General features: G+C 42.6%; 1 protein-coding gene and 1 long non-coding RNA gene across 2 annotated transcripts in view; one reads left to right on the plus strand and one right to left on the minus strand.

Annotated features, from left to right (window-relative positions):
- The window catches only part of LOC112430988 (protein NLRC3-like), a 170798-nt gene that overhangs the window by 17261 nt on the left and 130204 nt on the right, over positions 1–23333 (plus strand). The window lies entirely within an intron of this gene.
- On the minus strand, positions 9645–11327 carry LOC143413600 (uncharacterized). The gene is made up of 4 exons (XR_013094208.1): positions 10827–11327; positions 10634–10741; positions 10383–10556; positions 9645–9775 (listed from the first exon to the last, which is right to left on the minus strand). It is a non-coding gene; the product is annotated as an uncharacterized LOC143413600 (long non-coding RNA).

Genomic DNA, 23333 nt, shown 5'->3' on the forward strand with positions numbered 1-23333 from the left:
CATTATTGCATCCTCTCACCACAGGAGGCGCTGTTGGCACCACTGATTGCTGATCAGCTGTTCTCTGATGATCTGATTGATACTGTGAATAACGGGACTCACTGAACTCTGTGACACAGTGAAGATTACAGAGTTTAACTTCACCCTTTAAGACTGACCACAGAACCAAGTCCGCCAGAGCTTTTGTTATATTTTTACATGCTGTGGAGCCATTTGTGGGAGCATTTCAAGTTGCTATACATCAATACAACTGTTATAGCCCTAATTTTAATAATATGTATGCATTAAGTCCATAGTAACTACATAAACTGCAAAAACAACCTCTGCTCATCCATCTCTGTGTGTATCAGGATACATTTGGTTCATAATACACAGAAAAATCAGAGTTATTACCTGTAATAAATGTGAAAGATTCCTGCAGTGATAACCAGGCAGGACTGAAACACATCCAAGCTGTCACCACGGTAACAGCACCGCCCATCCACAGGTGAGGGGAGGAGCAAAAAGAGGGACTTTGACCATTTTATACTAAAAACACTCAACTAATGTTTCTAATATGAAACAAATAAGCCCACATTAATGTGAGCGTTTATTAAATAATAATAATGATGATTTCCTCCTGATCTCATTTCCACAGCAGAGAAAACTGTGGTGTATATTGAGGTGGAGGGTGTGGTCTGTGGCTCAGGTGTAGAGTGAGGGTGGGGTGCACCACAGCAGCATGCTGGGACTGCTGAGGGTGGAGGAGGGAGTGATGATGACATCAGAGCTGCAGCACAGAGACCAGTGAACACACAGTCTGTTCATCTTTGCATAGATACAATATACAGCACAATATTGAATGACAGACACGCTGTGGGAGCTTCCACAGATACACTGACGTCAGCATCCAGAGTCCTCCTGCTGCTCCCCCCTCAGAGCCCCGTGATCAGCACCAACACATTCAGTTAGATGACAGAGTCCAGCTGCAGCTAGAATCAGCTCCCCTCTGTGAACAACAGCACAGCGTCAGTGTTTCACACTCAGTGAAAGGAGGAAACAGCAGAAGAACACCATGTGTGCTACGTTTCCCAGGACACACTACAAACTGCACAAATAAGGAGCAGCACGTGGAAGGACCTGGAGCTGCATTTACAGAGCTGCAGACAGCGTGATGTCCTGTATGGACAGGTGGAAGGAACCAAGTCCTCAGCTGGAACACTCGTGTTTGTCCACAGACAGGAAACACAGCAGGAAACTTCCTCACAGAAGTGCAGCTCATGGATAACACACTTCCTGTCAGTCAGAATGAGGCTGCAGCCAAACACAGAAAGGTGTTTTTGTCCAGATGAGCCCAGAGAAGAAACACGAGTGTTCACAGACATCAGAAGCTCAGAGAGGTGAAACATGAGGTTGGAGTCCTCGTCAGCATCCAGAAGAGCTGCTGTGAAACCCTGAGTACTCATGACAGACTCTGATGGCACAAACACATCATGATTCAAACAGAAAGACAAACATGGAGCTCCTGATCCTCCTGCATGAGAACAAGCTGACATGAGCGCTGTGTCTGAGAGTGTCTCCCTGTCACAGTGACAATAACACAGCTGCTGCTCACAGTCATTAAACTGACCTGAGGTCAGCTGTGCTCCTTACATATGAACCATGTGACCTCACATCAGTGCTGTGGATGACTGTAGTCATAGAAGAGTAGAGCTGTAGCAGGTGGTGTGAGGAGGAGGTGGTGTATTCTAGTTAACGCAGTACTGAAACACTCCAGCAGAGGGCGCTGTTAAGTCCTTATTGTAACACAGTTACTGTGTGCAGTTAGACTTCATACATAATCTGCACTTATTTCCATCAGACATGCTGTCAGGAAATGATTGGTTTCTATTGATTCTACTTCCTGTTGACTCGTTTGATGACAGTGAAACAATCACAGCTGATTGTGTGATGATGTAAACTGTCACTGTTACATTCAGTGTGTGTGACATAATGTTAGTGCAGGCTGATAACAGCCTGGTTCTGTTAGAAACACATGAACGTGTCCATAGATCAGTGTGTGTTTAACATGAGAGCTTCAGCCCTGCTGATGTGTTAAATAAAGACATGCAGGAAAACTGATGAGACTCTGAAATAACTCTTTATATTTATAATGTAACTCTGCATCAAAAGAACAACAAAGGATCCCAGACAGGTTTCTGTGAACAAAGACCATTCTGATGTTTCTGTGTTTCTAACACTTTGACATTATTAGTAAACAGACTGCAGTGAGCAGCATTTATAAAGAGCTTCTATATAAAGATATGACAGCTGTTTGACAAGTTTATCACTCTGTGTTTGGACCTGATCAGTCCAGCTGTTTACTTGAAACATGTTCATTTACCTGTTCTGTTATATTCATGTTCTTGTCTCTGTTGAAAACACATTTTAATGTCCCTCAGATTTTTCTCCCAGATGAATAAATATAAAAATGACACAAACTGACTGCAGCTACTTTTTGTCCTTTCTGTCAAAAACCTTCATGTGACTCATGAGAGACACGTTTCAGCTGTTTGTGACAGATCAGAGGCCAACAAGTCATTTATAACACTTTCCATCATTGTTTAAAGTTCTCAGTGTTTCTGTGTTGCTGCGTATAGGATCTCCCAGCATCATCACTGTGCTGTCCAATCATTGTGTGCGAGGTTACCCTTATAGTGCGATGTGTGTTTGCACAAAGAGAAGCATGTGTGTCAAATATAAATAAGCACAGAACAGAAACAGCTGCTCGTTTCTTCTGTTTAGAGTCAAGTTAGTGTTTTGTGTCTTTGTTTGAGGCCTGATGTCGAGCAGAGGTGTGTGTAACTGCACTGGTCTGTTATATGTGTGAAGTGTGTGCTTCTCTTCAGCATCATCTTTGTCACTGCTGATTCCTTTGTGTCATCATGTGTTGAGAAGAGAGAACAGTTATAACGGAGGAGCAAAAGGAAGCCCTGAAATCTGCATCAACAAGGAAGTGTTGGCTCACCAGTGATCCCAGCAGAGCCACTGGTTTGGCTCCAGTTGTTCTAGATTCAATGATGTTGTTGCTACAGATACATGTCAGCATCTTTATTGAATTTAATATGAAGCAGAAATGGTGTCATTAGGAGAAGAAGAGGAGAACAAGTCCGGCGAGGAGGCAGCAGCTCTTAAAGATGAAACAGCAGCTCAGCCCTGAGCTCAGAGAGCTGCACATGAAAAAGCTCCTCAAGCAGATCCTGTCAGAGGTTTGTCATCAACAGGAGGAACTGTTCACATCATAGGATGAAGATGCTGTCAGCTGGATGAAGAAGGTTATTTAATGCAAACGTTCACACTGAAGTCAAACTGTTGTCGTGTTGAACAGATTCATGTACTGATCGTCTCCAGAATGTTAGAAGAGCTTCAATGAATCATTAGAAACAACTTACAGCTGCACAGCTGTGTCAAACACATCTGTGTGTCATTGTGGGATTGTTGTGTTTCTACATGTGACACACGTCTAAAACATGCACACAATCTGAACACAAACAGGGACTCATGTGTTCCCACAGCCAGATGCTGAGAGCCATTTCCTTGTAGTCCTGTGTCTACATACATGAACCATTAGATGTTATTGGAATGATTGTCAGCTCTGATAGTTTCATGTGTGTTTAGCTGGACGCTGTTTGATCCTCGACATGTTTAAAGGTGTCCAGTCCTGAGACACTGGGGCTGGAAACAGCTGTGATGTCATTGGACTGTCACACAGACAGAAGTGCATGAAGTGAGCAGCCGAGGAGCCGCTGATGTTTTGGATTCAACAGCATTTGAAAGGTCGACACAGACACATTTGCACACAGAAAGCTGAATCTGTCATATGCCACAGTGAACTCACTGTTCAGTGTTTTTCAGGAAGCTTCTTAACTGCCTCTGCTGCCAAACAAGCAGCTGATGTCCTTGAGAAGAAGCTGAAGAAGTCTTCAACAACAAATACAGGATACCAAAATACCAAAAAGTTCTACTTTGGTTTCATCTGACCACATGACATTCTCCCAATCCTCTGCTGTATCATCCATGTGCTCTCTGGCAAACTTCAGACGGGCCTGGACATGCACTGGCTTCAGCAGCGGAACACGTCTGGCACTGCGGGATTTGATTCCCTGCCGTTGTAGTGTGTTACTGATGGTGACCTTTGTTACTTTGGTCCCAGCTCTCTGCAGGTCATTCACCAGGTCCCCCCGTGTGGTTCTGGGATCTTTGCTCACCGTTCTCATGATCATTTTGACCCCACGGGATGAGATCTTGCGTGGAGCCCCAGATCGAGGGAGATTATCAGTGGTCTTGTATGTCTTCCATTTTCTGATGATTGCTCCCACAGTTGATTTTTTCTCACCAAGCTGCTTGCCTATTGTAGATTCACTCTTCCCAGTCTGGTGCAGGTCTACCATACTTTTCCTGGTGTCCTTCGAAAGCTCTTTGGTCTTGGCCATGGCGGAGTTTGGAGTCTGACTGTTTGAGGCTGTGGACAGGTGTCTTTTATACAGATGATGAGTTCAAACAGGTGCCATTCATACAGGTAACGAGTGGGGGACAGAAAAGCTTCTTACAGAAGACGTTACAGGTCTGTGAGAGCCAGAGATTTTCCATGTTTGAGGTGACCAAATACTTATTTTCCACCCTGATTTATGAATAAATTCTTTACAAATCCTACCATGTGGATTCATGGATTTTTTTTTCACATTCTGTCTCTCACAGTTGAAGTGTACCTCTGGTGCAAATTACTGACCTCTGTCATCATTTTAAGTGGGGGAACTTGCACAATCGGTGGCTGACTAAATACTTTTTTGCCCCACTGTGTGTGTATATGTATATATATATATATATATATATATATATATATATATATATATATATTTTTTTTTTTTTTTTTTTTTTTTTTTTTACATACATAGTTTTTTGTTGCCTTATGGTTCCAAGCGCTGTCACCAATCTTTGCATTTTGTTATTATCTCATGACACTTGTTTAATCAGCTACCATCTCTCCTGTGGACTTTTTAATGTCTACAGTCTCAGACCAACACAGCCCTGCCCTTCCCATATTAGATTCTTGATGAATGTGTGTTGTTGTTATTCAGCCTGGTTCAATGTGCCCCTTTTTAACTTTGAGCACCCGCCCCTTTAAACCTCTCTGCACAGCCCTGCACTGAACTCACTATCTTCTCCCTCTAACAGCCTCCACATGTTCTCACTGTAATTTCCCCTCATGAATGAATTTATGCTGCACTAATGTGAATGTTTGCAGGGAAATCAAACGCATTTCACACGCAGTACTCGAGCTGACTTACCTTTGTTTGAATGACGACTTGTACGCGCTGACTCCACAGATAAGGTACGAAAATATATCAGGCTACGTCTTCAGGGTTTCTACTCCACGGCCGTATTTCATACGGGTCCACATTTCCACTGCACGCTATTTTCTGCAAGTACCGCCGCTTCGCCTCTGGACGCAATCGGTCTCTATACAGTCCGTTCTCTTTTGAGCTGCTTTTAAGCATCTTGTAATCGTCGTTCCAACACAGTGTGTTTGTTTTGATTCGTAGACCTCGAAAATGGTGCCGCGCTCCCACAATGCATTGCGGCGTGACGTCAACTCCAAAGCCCTATAGAACATGTTCTTTTTCATTGTCAAAATTATCAGGAATAAAGAAGAAAACTGATTCAAAACCTGTGGAACCTGCCAAAAAACAAGTTTTACTGCAAAGGATTTCTAGATGTGAAGGTTTTGTGGCTTTTTTCAGTTTCTAAAACAAACTCATTTGTACAGAAGGATATGAGGATGTATATGTCCGGTGGTGGGTTTTTTTCTTCTTGATTTAATGTATTCATTTATCTCTTCACTTAATCTTTCTTTATGTTTTTTTTTTTTGATTTGGCATGAGCGATTTCCGGTCCTCACTCCAAGCCAGTTGGTGGCGGTAATGCACCACATGTTCTATCACAGCTGCGTCCGAGAGGACAGGAAACGTCTGTATGCGTCTGCAAACCAGGTAACTACACTCAGCTGAGCCTCTCTGCTAGTCGTTATTAGTTGGAGGGTTTTGCGTCACTTTCTCTCGGCTTGATAAAGGGCTGTATAGAAATCTCTGGTACGTAACACGTAACGTCATTTTTAGGGAGCGTCGCAGAGAAGTGAGGCTGTTTCTTTGTTTTTGTCGAGTTTTGATTGAAGACATGTTTCCAGTCCGTTTTTTACTCGTTTGTTTTTTCATTAATAACTTTACATTATCACAGAGAACAAGAAGGCGCTTTGTTTGTCACATTCACCTTATGTCTGTGAAGGTTCTCAGTCATCCAGGTCATCGTAGTCAAAGGAGCTTGCAAAGAAAAGCGTCTGGACTTCTTTAAGTTACTTGAAGACGTTTCACCTCTCATCCGAGAAGCTTCTTCAGTTCTAAGGTCAAATGGTGGAGAGTCCCAGATATAAACCTAGTGGGAGTTTCCCCCCACAGAGGGACAAAAGGACCCCCTGATGATCCTCTAATCACCTGAGCCAAGGTGTGAAACTGGGTGTGGGTCCCAATCAGCCAGAGTTTCGGGTGAGTTCATTGTGAAACCTGGCCCCACCTTATCATGCGAATTCCTGAGGTCAGATGGCCCAGGATGTGAGTGGGCGTTAAGGCGTCTGGGAAGGATCTCAAAACTGGATTATAGATGGCAGAGAGTTGGTGTCGTAAACCCCGCCTCTGTTCAAAGATGGTCGCTCACAGTGGACATAGATGGCTTCTTTCACTCCTCTTTCAAACCATCTGTCCTCTCTGTCCAAAATGTGAACATTAGCATCCTCAAAGAGTGTCCTTTATCCTTAAGATGCAGATGGACTGCTGAGTCTTGTCCTGTGGAGGTGGCTCTTCTATGTTGTGCCATGCGCTTGTGAAGTGGCAGCCACTTGGCAGCCACAGTGATAAATGGCTGAGATGGCTGCAGCTGTACGTGTGAGGTACCTACATGTTTCAAGATGAATTTGCAGAGATGTCATGTTTGGTGCTTACAGACATCACACTGCATTTTGTGATTTCGTAGCTATTGTTGTGATATTTCGGAGCTTCCCATGATCACCGTGACAGTCATTCATTGTAACATAACCTTTCTATTCCTTTCAGGGATCCTCATTTTTTTGGTGAGGAAGATCAGCAGCTGTGTCGACAGGCAACAGGTAACGGCATGCTTTTCTGTTAGTACTGTAGACCTTGGTCTGGTGCTCTTTTTTAGTTTAACACAGTATTTTCATTTGCCGAAGTGTAAAAAGCTTGTTCCAGGAGAAACAAACTTTAGTGAGTTCTGCAAAATGATTCCCACCATTGCACACTCTGTCAGCCTCCAGTGTGCCCTTTTTTTGTCCTTTAACTGAAGAAAGTCAGTAGTCATAACATATGAGATAATTCTTACTCAGAGAGTCAGAAACATTATAATTCTGATCATTTATCAGTACTGACACTTGTGAAACTTCATCAGAGGTGTGAGCATCACAGCAGATGCTTTTGTGTCAAAGTAACTGAGGATAAAACACAAAACCATGAAGGAGATTTTCCTGGCCTAGCTTTTTACAGTAGATAACCTTAAAAATATTATTCTGCAGTAGAACAAACGCAGACGAGAACCACGACTCAACAAATGTACATTGGCTGATGCTGCTGAAGTGATTCAGAGGTTTTAATAAGAGGTTTTAATAGAGACACAGCAGAGCATTTTGCAGTTTCACTTAATTTGAAAAAATACATAAAATTTGGTATTGAACAGCAGAAAGGAGGCTGTCTTGTCGGAAGTCATTAAAAAAAATGGCTGTAAGCAACGGTAGACTGCTTCATAACAAGCAAGCGAATAATGCCAAAAACAGAGATTTGAGATGGGAAACGGTGTTCTTAAAGTACACTGAGAGAGGCAGAGAGTTGTGCTGTGTTGTTTTTCTGTGTGTGTTTTAATGGTGGTGGAAGCAAACCAGCAAAAGTAAGAGGGAATTCATGACAATGTTTATGTCAAGCGAAATGTGTCTTCTTTTGCTGCTGGTTTGGTTAGAGAGAGACAAAACGTGCAGCTTCAGGATCTGAGCAGCTTTCAGCACCAACGGCATCACAGCTCAGACTTGGATTCAGGATTAAGCCCTTTATGTTTGACTGTAGTGATTGTAGCTCTGTCCTTGTTATTAATCGCTTTAGTCAAACACAGCTATTGTTTGCTGGGATGTGTATATCCTTGACAGTTTGTATCTCAGAGTTATCAAAGACACTGTGGATAATCATCAAGAGATTGTTGTTCTCTTAATAATGACCTATTTGATTGTTTGTTTTTTCTTCTTCTTACAGATTCTGGTATTTGGCCAAAAGAGAGCTTCACAATTCTTGGCTTCACCTGTGGTAGAAAAATGACTAAAGTTATGCAACACTCTCTAAAATTAAAGCTATGCAACGCTTTAACATGAATGGCGAAGGAGTGCATCTCCTTCACCGTCTCTTCCTGTCCTCTTCTCAGTCTTTGTTGTGGCACCTCTGCTATGTGTTATAGAAAGCACTTGGAATCATGTTCAATACAAAAACACCAAACTCGTGGGATTGCCCTAGCAAGCAGTTGGTAAAAACTAATTAAAACTGATATATATCAGCTTCACTTTCTAGCTGCAAAAGCACGTTTCTGCAAAAGCATGCAGTTTCCTGTCAGCACTTTTTGGCACAGAGTGTACTCAGAGTTAGGCCTTTCTTATATAAAGCAATATAATCAGCATATAAACATTTAAGATGATAAATTTAAAGCTCAACAGTAACTGCTATAAATATTATAACTACACATGTAGTGCTTTTGCTTAAGTAAATTATAGTTGGGATCATAATAAGAAAACATGTGTTTTTATTTTCTGTGTACCCTGGGTACAGACCAGTATAAATATGGGATTCTTCCCAATAAATGCTGTCTGATAATGCTTCATATTGCATTAAACACTAGATATGTAAGCAAACAAACAAAAACCCATAGAAGCCAGTTTTAATTATTAAATGTGACAATTACATGGAGATGGAAAGTAAACATGCTTATACACGTCTCTGTGATTACAGAAAATCCACACAGATGCTGTCAGAGCAGAGAATCTTTGATTTATCAGAATGATGAATGCAAATGATTTCATGAAATCTCACTCTTGTTCTGGGTTGTAAAATTCACCTGTCCAGTTAAACCGAATCCTTTGCAACACAGTTCTAAGAACCCTACCAACCTCATCCTCAGCTCTCTGCCTGTTGTCCTTTTCAGCTGAGTATTCATCCACATGTGTTTCAACTTCTCTCTCATTTTCAAGCAAATTGCTCAGGCTCTCAGCTTCAGCACAGTTACCATATGGCCACTCTCTGAGGTCTTCTGTGTTCAAGCCAAACAAATTCTTACATGATCTGCAAGGCTTCATTCTGGCACCATCACGGAGACAAAAAGCCTCACACCTGATATTTCCAGGTACTTCAATTGTTCCATCAAAGTAATCTTTCTGGACTGTGTTTGGATAATAGGTCATCACCGCACCAGATACATATTTATGCCATTTGCTAAGACAGGAGGCAGCAATCATAATTTTGCCAGCGTTAGGACCTTTGGTGGACATGGAGACTCCGTAGTACCTTTCTGATTTGTTGGTTTGAGATTTTTGAGAAATGCAGATGGTGGACGAGACGAAAGCTGTTTTTTTATTATTCTCTTCTAAGTCCAAGTCTGTGAGGAGATCTTGCAGACTCTGCTTTATTTGCTCTTCATTCTCTGAGTTATTTTGCAGGACGATCTGAAAACAGTTACAGATCTGGTCAAAGTGTTGCACCTGATTATATAGTTGTTTTTAATAGAAAGTTGATCAACATGTTTGTTTCGCTGCTTGACTTATTTAACTATGCAGGACCATTGGATGCTTTTGGTTTAGACATTTTAAGATAGGGGGTGAAACAAGTCACAAAAATCTATTTAATTTTAAATCAATAAGCAAAAATCCATCTTTGTTCTCACTAATTTATAATTAAATTTGCTAATTGACCTTTTTTTTTCTATTTTGCTATGCCGGGCTGTCAAAACACGCTGAATTTAGAGTCTTTGAGCTGACTTAACAGATCCAGCAGCTACACAGTGACAGCATCATATACGCCTTGAAGACTGTAAGCATCTCCAATAATGAGTCTGTTAGACATTATTTAGAACTAACAAATTCTGAAGCAAGTCTCCAGCTCTCCTGCAGTCTCTGTGTTTGGTGGAGAAGCATAGCTAGAAGCATATGTTGAAGTATAAGGTACAGTATGGATTTTCTTTGGATTTCTCAGTAAAAAAGCACTTTGCATTATACTTTCCTAAAAACTGGAAGTTTGTCAGATTGACTGACAATGTGAGAAGAGTTATCTTACCATGTCGAGCACACAGGAGAAGGGACTTCGCCTGGGAAGCTGAGTCGAATACAACTTAAAAGGCCTGGGATATCTTCTCATTAAAGAACCCAAAACAAAAGGATTAGGGAAGATTTCTTCTGGAGAAAAGGGGATGTTGTTGATTTTGCCCAGAAACAACATGCTGTGAAGGATCTGTTGAGTGAAAACATATTTGCTTATTGTTAGTAGTGATAAACAGGACTGTCTTAAAAGTGTCAAAGGTAACACACCTCATCCACCAAGTGTTGACTTCCCGGAGTCATGTAAGAGCCCCGAACCATCCTCTTGGTAATCTTGTAGGCATTAGTTTTGAACCTCCTTTGAGAAATTGTTGTCTTCTAAAATGATAATGATCGAGCAGTTAGGGATTTAAAAACACAGGAGATCTGATAACTTTGGCTACAGCAGAGTCTGCAGACATACCTATTTTGCTCTTGGTCGGCCTATTTTAAACATGAGAGAAAACATAGTTAGTGAAATGTTGATAACATACAATGACTATCATTGGTGGCTGAAAAGATGCCAGGTAACAAGTGAAAAGCTGCTACTTACCATCGCCACAGTCTAAGAATGAAACAGGAAACACTGAGCGAGTTGCCTCCATCTTAAAGCTGTTGATCATGTGATTTAAAGGAAAGCCACACCCAGCTCTTTCCTGGAATTTTACTCGACTGTAGAAAACTGCTCCATTTGCCCCGCCCACCCATGATCTTTAATATCTACCAAAAACAACCTTTTGGTTGTCAGTAACCAGTCGATCGTTTGCGCGATTAAAAAATGACTTTGTGCGGCGGCGTTCCCACCGCGAGCAGAACTCCGGCTCAAAAACCGCTGTTTTTGAACACTTTTATTTACTTAAGCATTTTAATGGGCTTACTTTGAAACAAAGTGCGATTGAATGATTATTGTTATGTGTTGCCTTGAATTCGGCTATGCTGTCTGTTAGACAGCTGTTTTCTTTTATTGTTGTTTTTGTATTGTTTGTAGCGAACGCTACTGGAATGTATAGATTAAGCTACGTAGCCAAGATAATTAATAATTTAACTGTTGTACATTGGTTGATGATGATTTGCATTGTTACATAGGCTTGCAGAAAAATATTTGTTTACCGGTAAACTGAATCGAACTTGATGTGCCAATGGACGTTTTTCTGACCTACAGGTCAGGTTTTGTTCCCTCCCTTTGAATTAATCTTCTTCATATTGAAGTGGCGAGCCGGTAGGACCATTCTTTGTTTCACTTTTCCACTCGATAAAAGTTAACGTGAGGGTTCCTGATGGTTAGAGACAAATGCAATCGCATGGCAGGATGCTGTAAACCACAGGTGTCGAACTCCAGACCTCGAGGGCCGGTGTCCTGCAGGTTTTAAATGTGTCCTTGATCCAACACAGCTGATTCAAATGGCTAAATGACCTCCTCAACATCTCTTGAAGTTCTCCAGAGGCCTGGTAATGAACTGATCATTTGATTCAGGTGTGTTGACCCAGTGTGAGCTCTAAAACCTGCAGGACACCGGCCCTCGAGGCCTGGAGTTTGACACCCCTGCTGTAAACCATAGGTGTCAAACTCTGGCCCGTGGGCCAAATTTGGCCCGCAACCTAATTACATTTGGCCCGCGAAGCCATACCAAATTACTATTAGAGCTGGCCTACTGGTATTATACAGCTAATATATATATTGTTTAGTATTAAGCTTTGCTTGTTCCATATTCAGTTTTTCAGCAAAACGTGTTTGAGTCCATAAGAAAAGATTCATTCTTATATCTGGAGGAATAAATATATTTCAATAAATATTAACGTTAGCCCGCGACTTTGTTCCAGTTTTGAATTTTGGCCCACTGTGTATTTGAGTTTGACACCCCTGCTGTAAACGGACCAAACTTCAGTCAGGAGAACAACTGAGATAATCCATCCACAATACGAGGTTAGTCATTAATATACTGCAACAACATGGGAATAGAGCCGCTGCCAGAGAATTCAACATTAATGAATCAATGGTAGAGAAGTGGAGGAAGCAAGAAGAATGAGTTTAATAAAGTTTGATTTATCTGACTGCTTTGTTTCGCTTAATGTGCCTTATAATCCCCTGCAGCTTATGGTCTGAAAAATACGTACTGCAAACGAAATCATTTGAAGAACTTGTTACATTAGCCTTGAGAATAGTTAGCTTCATAACTTGGCCAGCTCCAGGCCTCGAGGGCCGGTGTCCTGCAGGTTTTAGATCTCACCCTGGGTCTACACACCTGAATCAAATGATTAGTTCATTACCAGGTGTCTGGAGAACTTCAAGGCATGTTGAGCCATTTAAATCAGCTGGACACGTCTAACACCTGCAGGACACTCGTGGCCTGGGTTTGGACACCACTGCCATAACTGAATACTGAAAGAAACTACAAGTCACGATCAGCTTCCTCATCAAGAACATCGTGAGAAGTCAGTGCAGCTGAGCAGACTTACTCAGGAGGAGTGGTAGAGAAGGACTGAAGAATGGCCACATCAATTCTCCCTGTGCGATAACACAGGTGGATCCTGCAAAACGAGTGTGTTGTCTCTAGTACAACACATAACAATTCTGGGTTTATCTCTGGACTCCATCTCTTTTACATCACTCTGTCAGAGGCCATAGCTGTGAGTGCCTTCAATCGGGCATACTGGGCATTTGCCTGGTGGGCCGACAGTGATTCTTCGTATTTATGGGTTGATGGGTTTTGTTTTGTTTGTTTGTTTTGTAACGGCATGAGCAATGAAAGGTGGTGGATTGGCCAGATGCTAGCCGATGTGTAAAAATAACTCAGTTGTTTGGTGGTGGCTATGGCAGAGCTTCCACAGCCCTGCTCACAGCATTCCTGACTCTTTTTCGCCTGCACAAAACAGTCCCCTTTAGATTATACCTTTGGCTACTGGGTATGATGGCTCAGCCATCCTGGTGGTCTGGCTTGGCTGTTTAAGAGGGTTTCAGCGCTGGGTGGTTTCTTCAGGCGCTTCCTACTGTTCTTGTGAGGATTGACAATACCACCATGGGGGCTTATATTAGCCATCGGGGAGGGATGCATACAGGCTAATATCAGCAAACATTTCCTCTCTCTGAGTGCAACACATCCCAGAGTCAGAATGGGGAATGAATCTGCGAGGCGTTGTGTTATATGGTGATTGGGCTTTGCATCCAGCCACTGTAGAACAGCTTCAGCTGGAGCTTTTAGCCACTACATAGAGCAATAATCTTCACTAAGCTTGATCTTAGAAACACGTTCCATCTGGTGGACATTGGGGAGGTGACGAATGGAAAACTGTTTTCAACACTTGGACATTTCAAGCGTGCCGGGCTGACAAATGCCTCAGTTGTTTTCCAGGCTTTAATCAATAATGTGCTCTTTGTATGTGCACCTGTTTGACCTGCAGATTTTTTTCCAGAGAACAACTAGAACAGGAAGCAAGTCAGAGTTCTTCAATGACTATGAGACACTAAGTCTAGTCTTGGTCTTGGTAGCCGGGGATCCGTCCACCATGGCCTCTGATCCTGGCTGCCACGTGGCACACATTGCATGCGACCCCTATGGCGCCCACTGCAGGTGGTGGGCCTGCATAAGAATGGGCCCATGTCCCTTTTTCGGGTTGTGCCCAGCCAGGCCCCATGGACCAGTGCCCGGCCACCAGATGTACAGCTTCTGGCACCCTCCCCGGGCCTGGCTCCAGGGCAGGGCCCTGGTAACACTATCCCAGGCAAGGTGAACTGTTTCCTTGATCTTGCACTCATAGGGGTCTTCTGAATTAAATTGAATTGAGGAGCAGACACAGACTGTTTTATATGAGATCCTTCTCATGCACTTCAACAGTCTTATTCATCATCGAGTCTTAAATGATCCTGTTATGACCAATGACTGCTCGACTGTGTCAAAGAGCTACTTCCACAGTGTGGAGAAGCCATAATTCTGACTCCACGCCAAATAAAAGGGGGAAACCCTCCCAGGGATTGACACCTAACAGTTAAATAGTTAAAGGGTTAAACTTCTCTTTCCTTTCTTTAAACAAAAAAATATTTTCAAAAAACTATTCAAAGGTCCCAAATATCTTATTTCACTCAGGGGAGGAAGGCAGACGAGAGGCAGCTGTGTCATTATGGCGTTTGTATCCTGCTGCTACTGGGACCAGTTACAGTTCCTTTCACTAACACACACACACATTCTAGTTTTGATATCTTAGTGAGGACACATCCTAGCCGCTCACCGTAACCATCAATAATGGATGGTTAACGCTCAACCTAAACCTAACCATAACCTAACTGTAACCCTGACACTAGAACCACATTGTGAGTCTCAAACTCGTGAGGCACTTTTGTCCTCATAAATGACTGTTGGTCCCCACAAGTATAGTAACATTCCAATTCTTGGTCCCCACAGAGACATCTAAACAGGTACACACACACACTTTCATGTATTTTTGTCCACAGTATAAAAGCTGTTTGGGGCTGGGAGGAATCAAGTCCGTCCATGGCAACTTTCCCCGACTGCCTTCCACATTCTTTGAGTGCTTGCCTTGTCTGCTCGCTCTGGCGCTTTAATGACTTCCTTCAAATGGTACCAACACTTCAGCAACGACTGCAACATCATTCTTTCCATCTTCACAGCCCTGGAAGCATTGGACAGTATCATCTAATACATGGAAAATATTAAAACAGCTCAGCTCACAAAAGCAGGGAAACCTTGGGTGCAAACATGTGGAGACCACTAATTCATTTACTGCATGTTGCCTCTGCTCAGTGTCTGCTCAGTACAACATGGATCTACATGTTCAGTCCTGCACTGGCCAAAGCTGGTAGTGGTACTGCTTAGACTCTTTGAGTGCTAACATTGGTGCTCCAATCATTTGGTGTGGCTCTAACGGTGTGATTCAGACTGAGCAGACCTGGTGCATTTTGAATCAAAACTGCAGAGTCATTTTACTATTATTTAATAAGGAAGAACAGAGAAGAGTCCATGACCACGTTATATCAGTAAAGATGTTGTGTCTGCATGAGAGTAGACTGTCTCTGCAGGCAGCATCACACCCAAACAGAGCAGACAGCCTGTTCATCCTGAGCTCGCCAAGGTCACCAAAGGTCAGGCGGACAAAAACCTGCAGTCTTAACAAAGCCACAGGCAAAGACACTCTTTACTATCAACTATCTAATAAAACGCAAAACAGCCAAGAAGTGAATCTGCCATGAATTTCACAACTTTACAAGCTAAGAAATAGACACTGAGCTTTATATTGATTAAATATGTTAAATAGATATTAAATTAAATATAGATCCTGATAAATGCCTCGTTAATTTTTCATCATAGAATTACTGTTGAAACAACCCCTTATCCATGTTTGATGCCCTGCAATGGACTCACAGCCAACTGTAGAAAGCAGCCCAATCAGAGGCACTTTTTCTTTGACCCAGTTTATTCTAAGTGGAGATATTATCTGAATTTCAGGAGTGGGACCACACCTCATTCTCGCCGCCTCAGTTTATATATGCCCCCTTCACCAATACCCTCTGTTCTCATTTTCATGCCCACCTGGAGCCCAGGAGCCGCTGCCGGTCCTCTTTGAGGCCTTCCCCACATTGCAGCACCAGTACACGCTCCCTCATCCATCATCGTTCATCGTAACTGAGGATGTGGTCCCAGCTAGTGAAATTGCTAGTAAAAATGTTAATGTGATAAACTCACCAGCTACTGGCTCACTGACATCCAGTACAAGAAGGCCAGGCTTACCAAAACATACAGTTTTGTGCGCTCTGCTGCTGCTGCACACAAATACTGTCCAACACAAGGAATTCAGCCTGGATTTACACTCTTCCCAGTGTCCTATGGCAGGTCAGCTCTATCACAGGCAAGGACAGCTCTGACGCTTCAGAAGTGTTATCAAAATAAATAAATAAATAAAATAGAAATAACATACTAGTTTGGATCAAAAGCCAGACTAAAATAATAAGTTTTAAGACGCATTTTAAAAGACTGCATGGACTCGGAGAAACGAATATAAAGAGGGAGGTTACTCCAGAGTCTGGGAGGTACGACAGCAAAGGCCCGATCCCCTCTGGACTTCAGACGAGACCTCGGCTGCGTCAGGAGCGTTTGATTGGAAGATCTAAGTGCCTTATTAGGGATTTACAAATGGAGGCGTTCGCATAGATAGCTGGGAGCTAAATTGTTTAAAATTTTAAAGGTAAGCAAAAGAATTTTGAATATTGGTACGATAATCAACAGGGAGCCAACGTAGGTTGGCTAAAACTGGTGTGATGTGGGCATAATTTCTAGTTCCAGTTAAGAGACGCGCAGCTGCATTTCAAACTAACTGGAGCCGGTGAATAGAGGAAGGTGGGAGGCCCGAGTAGAGGGAATCACAGTAGTCTAATCTGGAAGTGATAAGACCATGAATGAGTTTTTTAAGGTCCTTCAAAGGGAGGTATGGCTTTGCTTTAGATATCTGACGCAGCTGGTAGAAACTGTTTTTTACCACAGAGGAGGTCGATTTCTTGAGCTGTCCAGGAAAACACCAAGGTTTCTAACAGTGAGTGAGAGATGGCTACCAAGGGGCCCTAAGGCATCAGTAAGTTGTTCCAGCGGGGTGTGACTATCAAAAACTAAAACTTTTGTCTTTCAGTGTGAGAGACGTGACCACGTTTGTACCTCATTTAGACAGTCAAACAGGGGTTCCAGAGACGTAGAGACATCTGATGTCAAAGGGAAATAAATTTTTATGTCGTCGGCGTAGCAGTGAAAGGAAATGTTATATTTTTTAAGTATTACTCCCAAAGGCAGCATGTACAAGGAAAAAAGAACTGGGCCGAGCACAGATCCTTGAGGCACACCACAGTGAATTTGTTTTTAAAAACTGAAGCTGGCCCTCCACCTCTGTCAGTGGACTGGGGTGAGCTTAGAAAGGTGAATCGGGTTGGTTCTGAGAAAGAAAAGAACTCACCAGGGCAAAGCCAAGTTTCAGTCAAGAATAAGAAGTCCAGCCCGGATGAAAGAATCAGCATAAAGAGTCCTAAAGTTGGCAGCATGGTGTTCAGAAAACAGCCTGGGACTGAACACTAAGAAAACCAAAGAGGTCATTGTCAATGTCAGGAGGCACTGACTTGGCCCCCCTCTACATCAACGGGGAGTGTGTGGAGAGGGTCCACACCTCCCGGTTCCTTGGTGTCCTCATCTCTGCTGACACCTCCTGGACAGACAACATCTCAGCGGTCGTCAAGAAGGCCCAACAGCGGCTGCACTTCCTGAGAGTCTTCAGGAAGTACAAGCTGAACTCCAACCTGCTGCTGACATCACGGTATGGTACGGCAGCTGCACTAAGGCGGATAGAGGCTTCAGAGTGTGGTCAAGACAGCACAGAAGATCATCGGCTGCCCTCTCCCCTCCCTGATGGACATTTATTCCTCCCGCTGCCTCAGCAGAGCAGCAAGCATTATCCATGACAGCTCCCAGTCCGGTTCTAACCTGTTCAACCTGCTTCCCTCAGGGAGGCGCTACAGGTGCATCAGCAAGGAGACCCACAGACTCACAACAGTTTTTTCCACCCGTAACCTGAACTCACACATGATAAACACAGTTCCACCCCCCAATGTAGGACCTCTATACACAGACTACACAACTATCATCACCACAGTGCAACACTTAATTTACGTGCAGTAACCCACACTGTAATATATAGCACTATGTTTTGTTTCTATATTTGTAGATAGTGCTGCAGAACTGTGCAACTCACCCCTCTTTCTTTTCCCACGTCTGCACTGAATAGGAGATGCTCTGAAGCTTATTGTGCATGTGTGTAGTGACAATAAAACGCATTCTATTCTGTTTTTGTTCACATGCTAAGTTCAGCATTCAAAATCTTGGTGTAATGTTTGAGTCTTCTCTGAGTTTCAACTGTGTAAAATCTTTATCTCACTCCTAACATTTCTAAATTGTGAAACATGGTCTCCTCTGCTGAACTGGAAGAAATTATCAATGCGTTTCCATCATTGCATTTAGATTAATGTACTGGCCTCTGTGCTGGATTAGAGAAACCACCAAGGCTCTGCACCAGTCTACAGCTGACTCTGTCCATTCTTTTAAAAAGCACTTCAAAACCTTTTTGTTTAAACAGATTTTCTGTTGAGAAGTTTTTTAAAAATTTTAAAACTACAGGTTTATGTCATTTTGGCACTTAATGGGGTTTTTTGTGACGGTTTGTCTGTGAAAACTTCTTTACAATCACTAAAAACCAAAGAACACCGCCCCCACAGTAAAGCGGTGGAAACATGGGTCATTTTTCTGCTAAGAGCACAACATGACCTCCCTGCATGGAGGGGCCAATAGACAGGACCGCGTATCGTACTGTGACGAGGAACCTTCGTCCCATGAAGATGGATGTTCAAGCATGACGATGATCCAAAACATCGTGTCGAGGTAACGAAGCAGTGGATGAAAATAAGAGTGGCCTATCGAGTCTTCCACTCATCACCTCCAGCTGGTGACGGCAGATGGCTGCCCCTCACCGAGCCTGGGGTTACTTCTTCTTCTCTGTAATGTTGTAGGGTATTTACCTTATAAATATGAAATATATAAATATGAAATATGTCAAAACAAAGCAGAGACAGCGATCAGTGATAACTGATTCTCAGTGCTGCTGCTGGAGATAAGGATGTACGGTAACCTTCAACATTACACATCCTGTGGACACATACTGTTTGATCTATTGTTAGCATAAAGACGCTGACAGGTGCAGATGAATGAGCCCCTGATTTCTTCAGCCTACAGCAGACAGACTGTCAGGAGTTAGCTGCAGGACTGCAGAGCGTATGCTTGGTTTCATGTTGTGTTGTTGTTTTTAGCCTGACAGATGCCAAATGATCTGTCTGATCAAACGGGCGATTGTGGAAGAACACAAGCGCTTTGTCCTCTGGAGGCTGCTGACCTTCTCTGGCCACACAAACTGCTACACACACTCACACTGACATTAACCTGTCACTGTGGTACACCACTCTATACTTCACATATCTTGGTTGTCCTCATTTACACGACAAACACTTAAATAGACACACACAGTGACACTGTACACCACCCCGAGAGGCCCAGCGTGGCACGCTACTGGTGTGTCACATGCTCAGAGTCTAAACAGCCTCTGTGAACCCACACTGCTGCAAATATGTCGCCAGCACCTCCAGATTCAAATCAGTGTGTCATTGAGCAACAGAGGTTAGCAAAGGTGTCCCAGTCCAAATATGGTGTAACAGCAGGAACGTGTGGGACATTCCTTTCTTATGACTTCATAAACTCAGCTACTGGGAGATTAATCCAGCGTGGTGTGGCAGCTTTGATCGTAGACCAAAAATGTGCGCTCCAAAAAGATCCCAGCATAATCAAAACAGGCCGTCCTTTGGCGTCCACCGGGCAGTGTTTTGTAAATAATATGTGTTTATCATTTATATGGGAATATAAAGAACTAGTTTTAGCTGTTCTACATAAACAGCATATCCCAAATATCATCAAAACAGAAAATTAGAATAAGAGCTTTCAAATCTAATTTATTGGCACAATTATTTCAATTTACTTAAATGTGCTCCGAGGGCTAACAGGCTGTTTAGATCACAGGGACATGTTACATAATGAAGTAATGAATGTCATTTCTAACTGTTTGATTTTATAAAGTATGTTTGATAAATGTGGGACAAGGACAAGCATGTAATGGGATTAGTGGGGATACATTCATGGAGGAGAGGAGAAGTCCTAAAGCTAGCTAATGAAAGGACAGCAAACTAACACAGAGGAAGAGATCAAGGCAGAACAACAAAGATTTCTTTGCAGGGTGAGATGAGGAAGGGAGGAGAGTAACCACTGTGATCACCCAGAAGAGAATGACTCAGGTCTGTGTCCAGTCTCCCCAAATCAGCATGACACAGCAAACTAAGCTACATAAATCTCTGAATTACCAGCTGAGCCACTAATCCAGGCGGTATGACACTCGCCAAACTGCTAGTTCTGTGATATTTTACCACCGAGCATAAAAGTGCTTACAGGAAAGGCCAGGAAAGAATAAGCCATGAATACAGAGTTTAAATCATAAGAATATTTTATAACGTTTAACATTACGCAGAAGCATTTCATATTCATGAAACGCTTTCAATTAAAAGAAAACATCGAAACAGGTAATAAGGACACACCCAACATGCTCAACACCCACTTTAGTACTTCCTACTCAGCAGTTTCAATTACTGGTTAAAGCAAATGTGTTAGAAACTTAAAGCACGTAAAGAATCTGCTCAAGTCAAACAAGACATCAGACACACATCACCAAGAAGGCAAGTTTAAAGCAGTCCTACAGAAAGGTTTCAAAACTCACTCCCACAGCTTGATTCCAAGGATGTTAGATTCCTATCGGGCCTTTTCTACTGTTAATGTTTAAGCTAAATGACAACTTTGTTTGTCCACTGTCAGCATTCGAAACAACTTCTACAGGGTTTAATGGAGCACAGATTTGACTTTTTACAAAAGCACTCAATGAGCTGTAGTAATGAAGAATTGTATCACAGTACGTTTTGTCATATCCTGTCTAAGATGTTTTTTCTTGCATGAGCCTAAGCACTCATTTATACTCGTATCCAATACAACTGATTTCGGTTTTATGCTTCCTAAAACCCTTAAAATTCCTTGTCAACGTCTTTTAGTTTAACCAATCCTAAAGAAAATCAAGCTTTGCTGCTCTACTCTATTTCCCGTTCCCTGCAACATGTGTGTGGATGCTGAATGAGACGGGTGGAGGGATGAGCGCTACATGGTTGTGTTTGAGCAGGAGGGCCGGATGATGAATGGGCTTTTATAGACATGCTGTTCGTTTACGGAGGCTTGTAGGCGATGATCTCTTTAGTGTAATATGAAAAGGAAACAGACACATCGTGATATCACAAACACAATCCTACATTTGTGCCAACCTAATAAAATAATATGCAGTACTGTGTGAAACTCATCAAGTGGCCTGAACTAAAAGTTCTCCAGCAAGTTTAGTAGCATTGCTACTTGAGATTGTTCATGTTGCAGCCAAGAACTTCACTGATGACTGCTGCCATGGTGTAAATCAGCTGGTTGGTTCCAGCGATGGTCACACTAGGGACTGTCCACTGCAGTAAAAACTCTGCATTATCACTCCGTTACCTGCTGCAAGCACTGCCACAGTCTGATTTTCTTTCATCACTACCTGAATTGTTTGACTAAAAGGAAAAAGAAATGGCAGATGTCCTTCTCTACAGGGGAGAACTGTTGGCAAACTGTTCACCACCCCCCAACCGCCCTGTCTGTCATCACTCCACTAGCATTGCTGTTTGTAATTATATTCACTCCACTTTTACACACCTGTACATAATATCCTAAAAGCCACAAATCAATTAGAACCCTGCTCTGTTTGGTAATGAACTGTGATAAAACAAATATCCCCTGCCTATGAAAAACCATAGGCTTCCCAAGGGAGTCATGAGTTCATAATGTTCATGTTTATAAACACTTAAAGCTGACCTGGGGTCCGTTCTTCGTACCTCGCTAAGTAAGTTAGCTGGATTAGATTGTTGACGATTTCGCGTGATCCTGGATCAGTCGGTTCCCCAAAGCTCATCCGGGACTTGCTGTCATAGCAACAGAGCCGTAAGCGTAAACCTGCTCGGGAGCAGGCTTACTTTATGTAAACAGGATTAGATCGCGGCCACACAGGTATGTCCGCGTCATTTATACGAAAGCAACAGCGATATTCCACCACTGTTTCACCATAAATAAATAACATCAATGTAACTAAAGATAATGCAGCACTTGATCCTTTTATTGATGTCACACAGATACATACAGGTCATTTCCTAAAAAAGGGAAATGTACTATTAACATTCTATTACATGTATGTGATTATTACAGATGTAATTCATATTTCAGAGTAGTAATTGTAAATTACTTCGTGTAATCAAGATGAGAGACCACGGCTATAAAAGCGAAGGTGGATTTGAAGTCTGTCGCAGCCATGTCCTGTCCGTATACGCGAGCCACCCATTGTGGAAGGTGCAAGATTGATAAGGAGAGTCCTCAGAATCCAGCGTATATTGCGGGACAGACAGGATCCTTTAGCTCAGCGCGACAGTGTGCTCATTGAGAGATATCGATATTCCCGTGAGGGTATTATTTACTTAACCAACTTGTTGACGAGGGGGTGCAGGACCACCACCTGTCTTTTTTTTCCTCTGCCCTTTTCTTGGTTGCTGTTATGAACAAACTAACAGAGTATTACAGGCCAGTATTACCTTGCCAAGAGACGCAAAGCAATCTAAGAGATAAATATTACCATTCTGTAGAATACTCCTGTATTCCACCTTTACTTGTTCCCATGTTCTTGTGGGTCCTGTTGTGGCTCTAATGTGAAAGGGGATATAATATAACATATTATGATATAATATAATGCCATATGATATTGGACAATATAGTGTCATATGATAGATCTACCCTACCGCCTACTGGTGTTGGCCAGAGGGGCCGATGGCGCGATATGGCAGCCTGGCTACAACCGTAGCTGCCTCCACCAGTGTGTGAATGTGGGAGTGAATGAATAGTGGTATCGTACAGCGCTTTGGGTGCCTTGGAAAGCGCTATATAAACCCAATCCATTATTATTATTATTATTAAATTACCTACGAGTTTGATTTGTCAGCAACTTTCTGCCAGCCCTCTCTCCTTGCTTTTGCAGCCTTTGCAGTGTTCTCTTGCGTTTTAATTAAACTCTGAAACTCCTGAAATCCCGCACTCAAGAGTTCTTGCTCTGCTGCCGGAAAATACCGTGCACGCCCCTTCGACATTTTCGCCGACCAATCAGCGGGTTGCTGATCAATGTTTCTACTATCGATGCGTAGCCCCTTTTACGACACCCAGTGATGTCACATTACTGCGTC

This window comes from Maylandia zebra, linkage group LG2 (assembly GCF_041146795.1).
Source record: "Maylandia zebra isolate NMK-2024a linkage group LG2, Mzebra_GT3a, whole genome shotgun sequence".
Lineage (NCBI taxonomy): Eukaryota > Metazoa > Chordata > Actinopteri > Cichliformes > Cichlidae > Maylandia > Maylandia zebra.